This window comes from Hevea brasiliensis, chromosome 7, assembly GCF_030052815.1.
Source record: "Hevea brasiliensis isolate MT/VB/25A 57/8 chromosome 7, ASM3005281v1, whole genome shotgun sequence".
Taxonomy (NCBI): domain Eukaryota; kingdom Viridiplantae; phylum Streptophyta; class Magnoliopsida; order Malpighiales; family Euphorbiaceae; genus Hevea; species Hevea brasiliensis.
The window spans coordinates 22355301-22369814 of NC_079499.1; the positions used below are offsets into that span (position 1 = coordinate 22355301).

Here is a 14514-nt window from a genome sequence, read left to right on the forward strand (position 1 = left end):
TAAGAAGTCACACGCAATGTTTTTAAATTTGTATGTGACTTGAATGAGCTTTATATGAATGAGTAATGTTTTTTCTTTATATTCGAGAACTTTAAATTGTTGAATTGACTTTGTATAATTTAAATATAATTTATTTTATGCATTTAAGAATTTAATACATTGTTTTGAAGATTGTGAATTGTGAAATCAATTTATATTATGGAAAGGTAATGTTGGCCCTTGATTTCATTGTAGTAAGGGGTCAATGGTATTTGATTGTGTTTTAAAATGTTTTGATGAACTTGATGTGTTGCCAATTGTGTGCATGAATTTGCAACAATTAAATATGTTTATTGATTTATAAATGCATTTTGTGATTGGAAATTATTTTGAATATGTTTTGAAATCACAATTGACATGGCAATGTGATTTGTTGTGATTTCTGTTCCTCATTAGCTTGCCTAGTGAGATGATATTTGATTTGATCTCCTCCACTTGTGAGGTTGAGTTTCCCTCTCTAGCTTGCCAGTTGAGGTTGATTCGGATGAGTACTCATTAGCTAGCTAGCCTTTGGTGCCTCCCTTTAGCCTCGATTATTGGAGTAGAGTTTGCTTTGTCATGGTGTACAACACGACATTGATTAGAAATTTTGTGTCATGAGTCCAACTATGTGAATTGTTGGCAACACTCGAATTGTGCATACTTTGATAAAATGTGATTGAAACAAATGCTTGCAAATGGTTGAAAATATTATATTGTTTTTATGGTTCAAGAAAATGTGAATATTTTAAATGCTTTATTTTGACTTGGTAAATTGTGATTACTTGATCAAAAGGTTATTCAAACAAATGATTTGTATAATTAAAAATGTTGACCTTGGTTTTATGAATTATGAAGAATTTGAATATTTCAAACTCTTTGTTATGATTGGACAAAGCGTGTTTTGTATTGAGTTTTAAATTATTAGATGTGCACTACTAAGCTCACCGCTCAGCGATAGCTTTTGTATGTCGCGGGTGAAATAAAGAATAGAGCAATTGAGTGAGATTATTTGAAGTTGTGGCTTAGAGCTTTATTGGGACTATCTTCGGGTATATCATAGATATACCCTTGTACATTAAGTTTTGGTGTAATTATGTAGCTATATATATGTAATTACATTCAAGCAGTTGTATAGAAACTTTGTAATATTATTTTTGGGACTTTAATCAAATGTAAATTGTTGTAATATTATTTCTTGTGAGTTTGAACATTTATAAATTTTGTAATACCAATTTCCTTAATTTCAATGAATGTCCACTTGTAATAAAATGTTTCTTGTATTGTAAATGTAAAAGTTGTATCCTTTTTGGTTTGTGGATGAAAGAAAGAAAATTTTTTAATGATGATTTATTTAATTATGTTATATAAATTGCCATAGATGAATTTAACAAGTTTTAAAATTGTGATTTAACAAAATTTCAGTCGTAACCACGCGAATTTTTTATAAAATAAAATAAAATAATTTCTTTTAATTATATTCCAAGAGAGGTCTTATGGAATATGTTAAAACAAAAGAGGGTATCTATTAGGTACATACAAATATTGAAAGATATGTATGAAGGAGCAACTACTATTGTGCGCACAGTGGGAGGGGACACAAGAGATTTTTCGATCTCAATTGGATTACACCAAGGATCAGCCATAAGCCCTTACCTTTTTACTTTAGTTTTAGATGAACTGACGAAACATATACAAGAGAGTATTTCTTGGTGCATGATGTTTGCGGATAATATTGTTCTGATAGATGAGACACGAGAAGGAGTCAATAGGAAGCTAGAACTTTGGAGAAGTACTCTAGAGTCAAAGGGTTTTAAGTTAAGTTGAACAAAGACAGAATACATGCATTGCAAATTCAGTGAAGGCCAAACTGGTGATAGGGAAGGAGTTAGTTTGAATGGAGTGGTACTGTTCCAAAGTAATCACTTTAAATATCTAGGCTCAGTCCTTCAAGTAGATGGGGGATGTGAGGAGGATGTTAGTCATAGGATTAAAGCCGGATGGTTGAAGTGAAGACGTGCCACGGGAGTTTTATGTGATCGTAAGATTCCTAATAAATTAAAAGGAAAATTTTACCGTACAGCCATACGACCGGCTATGTTATATGGTAGTAAGTGTTGGGCACTGAAAGAGTCGTATGCATCTAAGTTAAGAGTTGCAGAGATGAGAATGTTAAGGTGGATGAGTGGCCATACTAGACTAGATAAAGTCCATAATGAAAGTATTAGAGAAAAGGTAGGAGTGGTGCCAATTAAAGATAAGTTGAGAGAAGGGAGATTAAGGTGGTTTGGTCATGTGAAGCGTAGACATACGGAGGCTCCAGTTAGATAAGTAGAGCACATTAGGTTAGAGGATAGAAAGAAAAAAAGAGGTAGACCTAAATTGACTTGGAGGAGAGTAGTACAACATGACTTAGAAGTATTACACATTTCTGACGATTTAACCCAAAATCGTTCAGAGTGAAAAAAGCGAATCCATATAGCCGACCCCAAATTTTTGGGATAAAGGCTTAATTGAGTTGAGTTGAGTATAGAATGTCTAATTAATTTCTAAATTAATGTCTCCAGCTTTTTGCAATAATTTAACTTAGGAATGAAATTGTTTTACCAAAATCCCTTGTAGTATATTTAATAGATTACCGGTAGGCGAAGTTCGGTAATTTATTAGGTATACTATGGAATCATATCATATCTTACAGAGGGATAGGGTATGACAAAATAAAACACTATGTCACTTCTAATTGACTCCTACCAAAAAAATGGCTCTTTTTTATTATTTATTTTTATATTTAATAAAACTATAATTTCTTCTTCCTCTATCTTCTCTCATTTCTGCCTATGTCCATGTAAGATTTGTCATTCTCATTTGTTCAAAATGCAATCAAGTAAAATTTTATAATCATATTACAAATGGACAATTTGAACCCAAAGACACCACTATCTATACTGCAACTCTCAAAATTTAGCCACCTGATTTTTTTTTTTTAGTTCAATAGTTTTTATGTAATTTTCATGCTCTTTTCTCAACATTGAAGGTAATTTTGCTCCTCCATTAGAAGAATCAGCTACGAAACCCTATATAAAATTTAGAATTAACCTCAATTCAATTATTTCTAATTTCTATATAGGGTGTTTCAATTTTATTTATATATATCACCAAGTTTTATCCATAAAAGGGAAAAAAAATTCAATTGACAATCAACAAAGATAGATTGAATTTCAAAATCAACATAGTAATGTTGTTAACAATATTCCTAACCAAGCACAAATCACCTAATCATAGAAAGCAACAGCTTAAATATATAACATCATAAATTATTTGATTGGAGAAGGTCCAAAACCTTCACAGCTAAAAAAATGTTTCAGTGTCTAACACATAAAAATCATCATCAAAGCTCCTAAATTCTATTAAAATTCAGATGCATTTCTAAATATTCAAAAAAAAAACAACGTTAAATTAGGAAAACTCAACTGCAAGAATAAACACCACAAGGTCCACAAGAACAAAAACTACCAAATTACATATTTTAACTTCCAAAGGGAAACCCACTTCAAATACAATATGTTATTTGGTGCCTTTAAATTTTCTTAACTATGAGGAATTCTTTTACTTAGTCTTGAAGTAGAAAATGGAGCCAAGATAAATCTTTGAAGTAATCAATTTGGACTCTACAAGCTTAAGAGTTCCAATGGTTTGGTGCCAAATAATCTTTGACTTGGTCAAAGATTTCAACTTGAGTTTTGAAAGTAGGAAAGTGCAAGCTATGCAATTGTTGCCAACTTTGGCAATTAATTTGAGCCGACTTCTTAAACCTATATAAAGGAGATTGATCTTCAGTTTTGGAGTAACCTAGTTTTTGATAGGAAACCCAATTTTGAGAGAGAGAAAAATAATAGAGAATTTTTCTTGTGAGGTTTTAGGGGTAATTGGGTTTGAAAGTTTGAGTGATTTATGAGAGAAAAATATTTAATGTTTGTAATTATTTTTCTCATAATAGAAGATTTATTTATAGACTAGAATGACACCAAACCGCTTTAAATTTTGTATTCTTTAAATTATAATTTATTATTTTCTTAACAAATTAGTATCAAAGCCGAGGTTCATGGGATCCAAAAATGATAAGAACAAAATTTGAGGTGGAGCTGTTCAATGAGAAAAATAATTTTAGTTTGTGGCAAAGCACTATGAAAGATGTTCTTGTACAATAAGGATTAATTAAAGCTTTGAACAAGAAGTAACCGGTGAATATCATAGATGATGATTTGGCTGGAACTTTAGCAAAGGGCAGTGAGTACAATTAGATTGACTTTAGCCCCTGATGTGAAGTACAATGTTTTGGAGAAAACTTCACTAGTTGTTTTGTGGGAGAAGATAAAAAACCCATATATGTCTAAACCACTCACAAATCGCTTGTATTTGAAGAAGGAATTGTACCAACTCATAATGGAAGAAGGTATTGATGTTAAAGATTACCTCATCTGCTTCAATAAATTAATTATCCAGTTGACTAGTGTCGGTGTCAAAATAGATGAAGAAGATAAAGCCCTTTTGCTTTTAACCTCTCTCTCACAATCTTACAAAAGCTGGTGACAGCCTTAAAAGTTGGAAAAGAGACATTGAAGGTGGAGGAGGCTCCGTAGTTATCTTAAATAATGAGAAGTTCAAGAATACAAGCAGTAGCAATGATGGTAGAGCTTTTTTAGCGAGTTCTAGTTGTGGTAGAAGCAATACATGTGGAAGCAATTTGAGAACAAATAGTAGATCAAACTCAAGACCACAAGTAGAAATTATAGATAAGGAGTGTTACTACTGTCATCAGAAGGGTGACATTCAATATAATTGTAAGAAGATGCAAGAAGACCTTACACAATTCAATGAATTCAAGAAGAGTCACAGAAAATAAGAAACTGCTACAATTGCCACTGATGAAGAAATTGAATATGATGTTTTAAGTATGGATGATGGTAAGGAAAAGACAAAGGACCTGTTACAAGATGAGTGGTTAATGGATTCTACTTGTCCTTTTCATATATGCTCAAAAAATGAGTGGTTTGATAAAATTATAATAAAGAAAGGAGAAAAAATGAAGCTAGCCAATGACAAGAAGATAGAAGTTGAAGGCACCGGAAGAATGAAGATCAAGTTGCGGTGATCGTGTGAAATTGTATGATGATATGAGGTATGTTCCTAAGTTTAAAAGAAACTTGATTTCTCTAGGAAAATTGGATTCTTTAGCTTATGGGTGTTCCATTCAAGGTGGGTCATGAGAGTTAGCTGAAGTGCTCTTGTGATCATGAAAGATGAAAAGCTTGGCATGAGAAATCTCTACAAATTGAAGGCAGAACACTAGTTAGAAATATGCAAATTGAGACAAGGGATAATATCGACAAAAAGGAGTGGAAAGAATTACTCAAGCAAAAATTTATTTTTGCAAAAATTGTGAAAGTTAATTCTATATGACATAAAGATTAAGAGGGTTGAGAAATTATTGGTGTAAGAAAATTCAAATCAAGGAGGAGAATTGTTATTCGATGCCTTTAAATTTCCTTAACTATGAAGAATTCTTTTACTTAATCTTGAAGCATAAAATGGAGCTAAGACAAATCTTTGAAGTAATCAATTTGGACTCTACAAGCTTACGAGTTCCAACGATTTGGTACCAAATAATCTTTGACTTGGCGAAAGATTTCAACTTGAGTTTTAAAAGTGGGAAAGTGCAAGCTATGCAATTGTTGCCGATTTTGGCAACTAATTTTAGTCGAATTCTTAAACCTATATAAAGGAGATTCATCTCAGTTTTTGATAAGAACTCCAATTTTGAAAGAGAGAAAAATTAGAGAGAATTTTTCTTGCGAGATTTTGGGTGTAATTGAGTTTGAGAGTTTGAGTGATTTGTGAGAAAGAAAAATATTTAATGTTTTTAATTATTTGTCTCACAATAGAAGATTTATTTATGAACTAGACTTATGCCAAATCACTTTAAATTTTATATTTTTTAAATTTGTGATTTTTATTTTCTTAACACAATACAATAAATAATAGGTATTCAGTAATTTCAAAATCTAATCAAATTGGAAACAATCAGCCGTTAGAATCTGTGACCGAATATGTGACGTTCACCTTAAATAAGAAGAAAGCTGATGATGAAAATCCTAGATTTTGTAGTCCTATGCCGTCTGAGAGAAGGGGGAGACCAAGAGAGAATCAATTAATCTACAATTTACAGGTGTTTTGTATTAGGCATTGTATCGGCGTTTGTGGAAAATCAGAGGAAAAGAGAGAGGACGATAGAAAGGAAGAATTTGGGTAAATAGGATTCTGATACTGGCTTAGTAGTTGGCCGGTAATAAAATTTGTATAAAATTTTAACATTATAATATTAGAAAATCTAATGATTAAGAGGCAAAGTAATTTTATTTTCAATCAAATTAAATAATTATAGAAGGCACCCTTCAATATGATATATTAGGTGCTTGGTTTCATACAAAAATAATTATTTTGTTATAAAAAATAAAATAATTTAATATAAATTTATAACTCATTTAATGAGATGTTTATAAAATAATTTTTTTCTGTAAAGTAATTATTTGCAGAAATTTTATTAATTTAACGAAAAAATAAAATTTCTCCATATAAAAAAGCATATATATTATTTTTTAAAAACAATTAATAAATAATATTTAATAAATCCTAACCCACAAAGTTTATCATATATAATTTCTCTTAGACTTTTAAAAAAATATTATATATATTTCTTACATGAAAATAATTTTATTTTTTTTATTAAGTTGACAAAGTTTTTGTAATTCACTGTTTTATAAAAAAATATTTTACAAAAATCTTATGAGATGAGTCGTAGATTTATGTTAAATTCTTTTATTTTCTGTAATAAAATAATTATATATTTTATGAAATAAGTAACCATAAAATACACGACAAATTAATACTCAATAACCCCGAATTGTTCAAGTGATAATTTCAACCACAAGTGAATCTAACTCCAATATGATGGCCATGGCCTCTACATCAGGAATGGGAGTGAAATAAAATTATTGATATAGAGAATGGAAATACAATGACCAACCTCCTCCTCATCCTTCATATATTAATTTTAATATTTCATCTAAAGAGTTTACACGTCATATGTTGCAAACTCACTAGCTGTATAGTAAAATCATACTCACATGTTTAGCTTAACTATTGTATTTATTCTATGAACTATAAACCCTGTAATGCACATATAATGTGCTTGAAGAAAACAAGTCCTTTATCGATCATTGAGCGAAAGAGGCTCAATTATCACCGATAATACACGTTTCTTTGATCGTTCATCTGAGCACTATGCCCATCTCCATACTGAGATGTACAATGGGCTGTGCGAGCAAGGTTAAATGCTGTTTCAATAAAAGGTTTTGCAAATATAGAGTTCTCAACTCTTTCTTTGTTCATCTTCTTCCAGATTTCATCAATCAAATTCCTCATTTGCTTACTTGCAAGTTCCTCAGAAAGACCATTGTCATTCATGTAGCACACAATAGAATTTGCAGTTTCACCTCTTTCTAATTCGGCCTGCACCACATAAAATTAATCACTTAATGTGATGAAATGTCAAGTATAATAAACCAATAAAATATACCCTTTTCTCCTAAAATAGATAAGCAACTAGTGACATTTTGACTCATTCTCTCACTACATTCATATTTTATCTCTCAAGAGCAAAGCATATCAGGATCACTCTCTGACATGACAGTCACAGGATTCCAACTGGGACACACCTCTGGAGACCCTTGACTTCTCTTTGCCAGGTCCCTCCAACTAAGACAAGATCGTGGGATCTTTTATTACGATTCAAAGATTCTATTTAGTTATTTTTCTTTTGTAATCTGCTGCAGGTGGAATTTCCGTTTGCATACAAATTTTATCCTGCTGCTTGTTATATATGACATGCCACTTTCTTACTCTTTGGGCTGCTGATAGTTAACTTAGCATCTATGAGTCTAGGAGAAGTCTCACCATAGGTTATGATACACTACCTCCACTTCATCAAAAACAGAAACAGAAAAATAACAGAACGAGGGAGAAGCAATAACCATCAACATTTCAATTTAGCACAAAAAGAAAAATAAGGAAAGCATATACTCATAACATACCGATGCAGAAACCAAATCGTTGCATAGCCGAAAGATGGTGGAAGGCCAGCGCAAGAGATCATGGTACTTTTCTAAGCCTTCAGCCTCCTGCTCTGTGATACTGTCACTTATCAAGCAATTGGCATTAACTAATAGAAGAGGCCCTGATGAAGACATCCATGCATTTTCAAAATACTCCTCGTATGAGGGTGTGGACTTTTTGTAAAACCATTTTGCTTCTTGTAGGAATGCGTTGCACATATCAGCCCACTGAGAGAGAAAATTAAACATATTGAATTAAAACATTTGAAAATAAGAAAATAGAAAACATAAGTTACTATATTTTCTGCATATTAGTGGAAATTAACAAATACAAAAGCCTGAGACTTACTGCATTTGTAAGGTATGGAAGAATGTTTATTCCTTTCTCCTTAAGGTTTTCATAAGCCATCTCATTAACAGTATTATACAGAGCTAAAAAGCACAGCTTCAGATAATCTGGAAGATTGTTGATTGCATTGACATCCCATCTGAAATAATAAATTATTAAGATAAAAAATTGAACATAATTACAAATTTAACAATAGAAACAAAATGGGAAACCATTCTTTCTTAGATATCAAACCTTTGAATAGCATCTGTAAGCAGTTCCAACTCATCCAAAGTAGCATAAACATCATACACATCATCAAAAAGCGTTAGTAATGCAGCCGCTTTTGTTAGACCTTTACGGCAACTGCTGTATTGTGGTTCAAAAATCATCCCTACTGCCCAAAAGAAGGACTCCATTAATCTGTCTCTAGCAAAGTTCAGCTTGGTTGCAAGACCCATGGTCCTCCACCACCTAAATGATGTGTAAGAAGCAAAATTAGCTATTGAGTGAAATCTTGAAGTTATTAAATGAAAACTTGAAGCAGTTAGCTAGAATGTAATCATAACAAGCATTCAAATCCGACCTTGACAAGTCTCGAAGATCTTTTTGGAGATGTGACTGCACCATGTTGAAATCCATTACAGCAAGCTCAAGCAGTGCTCGATTAGCATCTTCCCTTTTACTGTATGCATCAATACTCCACAGAGCCTCCAATCGCTGCGTTCTACGATGTAAAGGAAGCTCTAATTCATGATTCAACTGTTCTACAATGTGATTGCTTTCTTTTTCTTTGAGGCTTTTTAGATGTTATCTTGTGAATTAATTGGCCTCATCCAATATTGTTTCTCCTTCAAACGCAAGATATGAAGCTTCATACAGACTCAACATTGCATTAATGTCCTCTTTGAGGCACTCCTTGAAATTCCCATATTCATCCTTGAATTTCATAAACACATCTGTGCTTGCACAGATTTTATCCAATGAAAATTATCAAACAGATTGAAAGAACTGATTTATGCTTGAAATAGACATTATCCAGAGAAAAATATCAAACAGATTGAGACAATAATTGAGACCATGAAGCATAGGGGCAAGTTAAGAGTGATGAGTACCTGGAGAGACCTCAAAACCATGTTCTCTGAGGAGCCTGAAACTAAGAGCAGTAGCATGTAGGCTATCAAATCTTTCCACATCAAGTCCTCCCAAAGACAAATCTTTCAAGGGCTTTCCTTATCTCGGACTCGAAACGGTACCCCAATCCTAGCCTTTGGACGGTATCAATCAAGTCAAGAACAGAGAGCAACTCTGCTTTTTCATTGGTAATCATACTTCTCACCTCTTGCTCCAGCCTAGTTGCCTCATCTTTGTATGTCTCAACCTACAAAATAATAATACATTTCTGGTTATTTGTTGGATTCCTTTGTGCTCATAATAATAATAATAATAATAATAATAATAATAATAATAATAATAATAATAATAATAATAATAATAGTCATGCCCATATTTTAAATAAATCTAGAAAAGATAAATTTATTTATTTGAACAAAAGAAACATCAGGCTTAAATAGATAATATATATTTTGGAGAAAAATAATATATTAGTAATTTCAATAGAATAATCTAATAATATTTTAAAAGCAAGCCCCAATAATAATTAGCCAAAGAGTTTTGAGTGTTTGTCTACTTATTCTATCTTTCATTAATTAAAATTTAACTCATTAAAAAATATTTTAAAATTTTAAATAAATTATACTAATAATATTTTATTAATTATACTGAATTAAAATATATAAAATAATTTATTAACTGAAAATATTTTTAATAAATTATTGTTTTACCATTATGTGTAATTGTTCAATCTCAATTTTTCAAATTACTTTCTCAATCCCCTGTACAATAGCTATTTATGCGAAAATAAGTATTCATTAAATGAGAAATAATTATTTTTCATCATTATTAATTAGCTTAAAGCTGTATTCAATTTAAAAATAATTTTAATTTTTAAAATTAAGAGATAATCCAAAATTTTTGTATTTAGATTTAGTGCAACTCGATCTAATTTGATTTAAAAATTAAATTAATAAATTTATTTTTAAATTAATATTAAAAAATAATATTTTGAAAGTTGATATATAATCTTTAAATTGAATTGAAACTATTATTTTATAATTCGTTTTCAATAATAATAATAATAATAATAATAATAATAATAAGAGTAACTCGATTTTTTTTTTAAAGTAGCTTGAATTTAATTATAACTCAAAATGGTTGCTTAAAAATAAAAAAATAATTAAAAAAAATCAACTGGAATTCACTCTATCTCTTTAACTCAGATTTTTTTTTTTTTTTCAACTTTTAGTACTTCACGAAAAATTTTGGTTAAAAAATTTATCTAATATGATTTATTATAGATTTAAAATATAAATATATATTTTTTATTTATTTTCAAATTTTTCTTAAATATAATTAATGATAGGAGACAACAAATTTTATTTGTGAGTAACAACTATTGTTTAAGTGTAAAATAATTATTTTATAGAATAACAATTGTATGAACTTGATATTTTATTAAAATTTTGAATGAAATTTTTTTTTTAAATAAATGCGAAATTTTTATTTTATAAAATATGATTCTTCAAATTTATGATAGACACGGTCATTAAAAGGGCTGTATTGAGTCTGTTCAGATTGAATTTCTAAAAAAAAAAATCTTATTATAATCTCTCTAATTTAATAATAATTTAAAATTATCCTTTTTTTCCATTTCCTTCATTAAAACAAAATAAAAACATTTCCTTTCCCTTTTTAATTAATAAATTTTGAAGTCATCCTGCACAAAAAGTAAATATTTTCCTTCTCCTTTTCAAAAACTTATTTCATGTAACTGTTTTTTTTTTTTTTTTTTTCCTTATAAGCTATTTCATGCATGTTAAGGTGTGTGGTCCCTTATTCTATGAATCGAAACTGAATTTCGATTCTTCTTTTTTTTTTTATTAGAATTGGAATCAAATGTTTGATTTTAATTTTTAATTTTAATTTTGATTTTATTTTTAATTTTTTTTCACTTAAAATTATTATATTATCGTGTTTTTTTAAACGAATAAAAGTAATTATAAATTAAAAAAAGTACATTTTAGTACCTGTGATCGTGCAGTTTATTAATAGGAGCCTAAAGTCTTTTTTTTCTTTAATTCAAAGGCTTGTGTTATCATGTCATTAATATTTAAGAAGAAAATTACTAAACGGTGTCAATATATGCTGACATAGTAAGTCTCTCTATACTCTTAAACTAATGTAGCAAGTGGAACCTATATATTTAGCTATACATAATTATGTCATTCATCTAGTACTAAGTTAGGAAGAATGGAAGAAAACAAAATATATTGACACTTACCCTCTATTGTGAGAAAAATCAGTAGGTAAATCAATATATACAAGAAAATAACTGATGTCTCACTTACCACGTCAATTTAAGAGCACGAAGAGAATTGTCATGTTAAAATACATTGATGCTCTTTAATAATTTTGTTTTTAAGTGTTAACCGTGTAATAAGACAAACTCTTAAGTTAAAAAAATAATTATTATTATTATAATAATTCAAATCCTTATTAATAAAATGTGCTAATCACAAGATATTAAAATGTACTTTTTCCTTATAAATTTCTAACATGGAAAAACCAACAAAAAATAGTACTAATATCGAAATGAAATATCAACAAAGTAGCATAAAGAATAAAGTTTTATTCAAGAAATATATTGAAATTGAACTAATAATTCTCACATAAAAAATATAAGTCAGCATCAAACATCCATAATATAATATTTCCATCCCGAACATAAAACAACAGCAAATCAACAAGCACAACAAATAAAGTTAAGCTTCATTGTCACATTTTCCACTATAAATAAGTCATATCAACATCCAAGTTCCAAGCTTTCCTCCAATATGACAGCACCTTTATTTTTAAACAATTAATTTCATTACAAGAGAGAAAATAAATTAAAATAAAATTATTATTAAAACACCAATAAAAATAATAATACTAATGTCTAAATAACAATATATATATATACAAGTATATTATATTATTTTTATTACTTATTCCTTAATTATATATTATTTAACTAGAAGATACATATAATCAAAGATTAGAAAGTATATTATATATCTAAAAGGTCATTCAGTCATATAATAAGTGATTTAAAGCACTGAAAATTATATATATATATATATATATATATATATATATATATATATATATATATATATATCAAATTTGTTTTTGATTTGATCTTGATTTGGTCTCATTCGATCTTGATTTGATTCTTAATGAATAACTAAAATCAAATAAAAACAGTAAGTTCTTTTTCTATTCAATTCAATTTTATTCGATTTTTTAATTTCATTCAGGATAAAAAAATCATACACACTGTTATATATATAATTGATAGATTTTGACCGTTAATTATGATAAAATCAACGTGAGACTCATCATAATAATGATTATAACAAAACAATTATATATAATGATTGTGCTTTATAATTTCTCCCGCTCCCCTCTTCTTCTCCCATTAAATTATCTTGCTCTCTCCTGTGCATAATATATCCATACAAAGTGTAATGCATGTAGTAAATGGGTAAAAATGTTGATAATAATAAACAAATAGCAAATCAAAAGAAGAGAAGAAAATTATGTATATTATAGTTACCGAATGATCATTCTTCAAGGACTGCAAATAGTCATAACTCCATATGTTAGGCTGAAAGTTGGCCGACCTTCTAGACTCCGTTAAACTGGAATTTTCGTTGGCCACCGAGCAACGTACTTGCAGAGTCATGGGAGTGCCATGGAGACGGAGATGAAAGGCTCTTTGCAAGGGAAATCTGTATAGTTTTTGTGTTGATGATGAGAATGGACGTGGCAAGCACAGCAGTTCAGTCGCCATGAATAGCCACACCACACACACAAATATTTCTTCTGGCTTGAACACCAACTATTTTGCTGATTTATATATAGCCAATAGCTCTACGACGTTGGACTTGCGTTTTACTTTAACCTACCAAAATCTAGCACGTACGATGTGATGGCACCATTCTCACCACAGATTGTGATGAAAGGTGCACTGTTGTTTAATAGTCAACATCATTTGTTTTTGGCTTAAGAAAAAAATCCAGAATTGCTTATTTTATTTAATTCTTTAAATTTTGAATAATTAAATAAAAAATTTTTAAATTAGGAAAATTTTATTCAATTTTCAAATTAAAATTTAGAAATTATGACTTTTATCATTGAAAGGTAAACATTCTAAGATTAAAATAAATTATATAATTTCAGTGAAGAGTGGTTTATTCAGAATAAACACTGTCTATTATTTAACTATGTGAATGAGACTTAAATAAAAGCAGTTTTATAAATATAAAAGTAAAAAATGCAAAATTTTTATCATGCAGTATTAACAAAAATACAAATTGAATTACATATTTAAGGCAAAAATTAAAATCCTCAATTTTGATCTTGATATTTGGATAAAATTTTTTAAGTTTTTGGTTTAATTGTCCAAAATTCAAAGAATTGAATAAAATGAGCATTTTGGACTTTTCTTACCAATAAGCCTTTAATTTTTAAATGTATTAAGTAAAATTTAAGTGATAATTTAATAATACTTACAATTAAAAAAATTGACTGTTGAATCGAATTTCATTTCTCTCAAAATGTTTGTGACGTGAAAGTCATCAACGCAATATTTTTTCTTCTGTCATGATATAAAATTAATAACTTATTTAATTGATTTTTATGTGGTTGTGGCATATTCAATAATCAAATATGTTTAACTTAAAAACAATGAGTTGTTTTGATAAAAATAAAAAAAATGTTACGAGCGGAAAGCCAAAGCTCAAAAAAAATTAGACGACGTAAGAACTAGAATAATCATTTATATTACGTACTAAGCCAGGAAATCCCAAAGAGATTCAACAATCGATGAGTATC

The 14514-nt window shown here is 29.2% G+C and overlaps 1 pseudogene; it reads right to left on the reverse strand.

Annotated features, from left to right (window-relative positions):
* Nucleotides 1–7162: 7162 nt before the first annotated feature.
* On the reverse strand, nt 7163–13495 carry LOC131181524 (isoprene synthase, chloroplastic-like; annotated as a pseudogene).
* Between the last annotated feature and the right edge of the window lie 1019 nt (nt 13496–14514).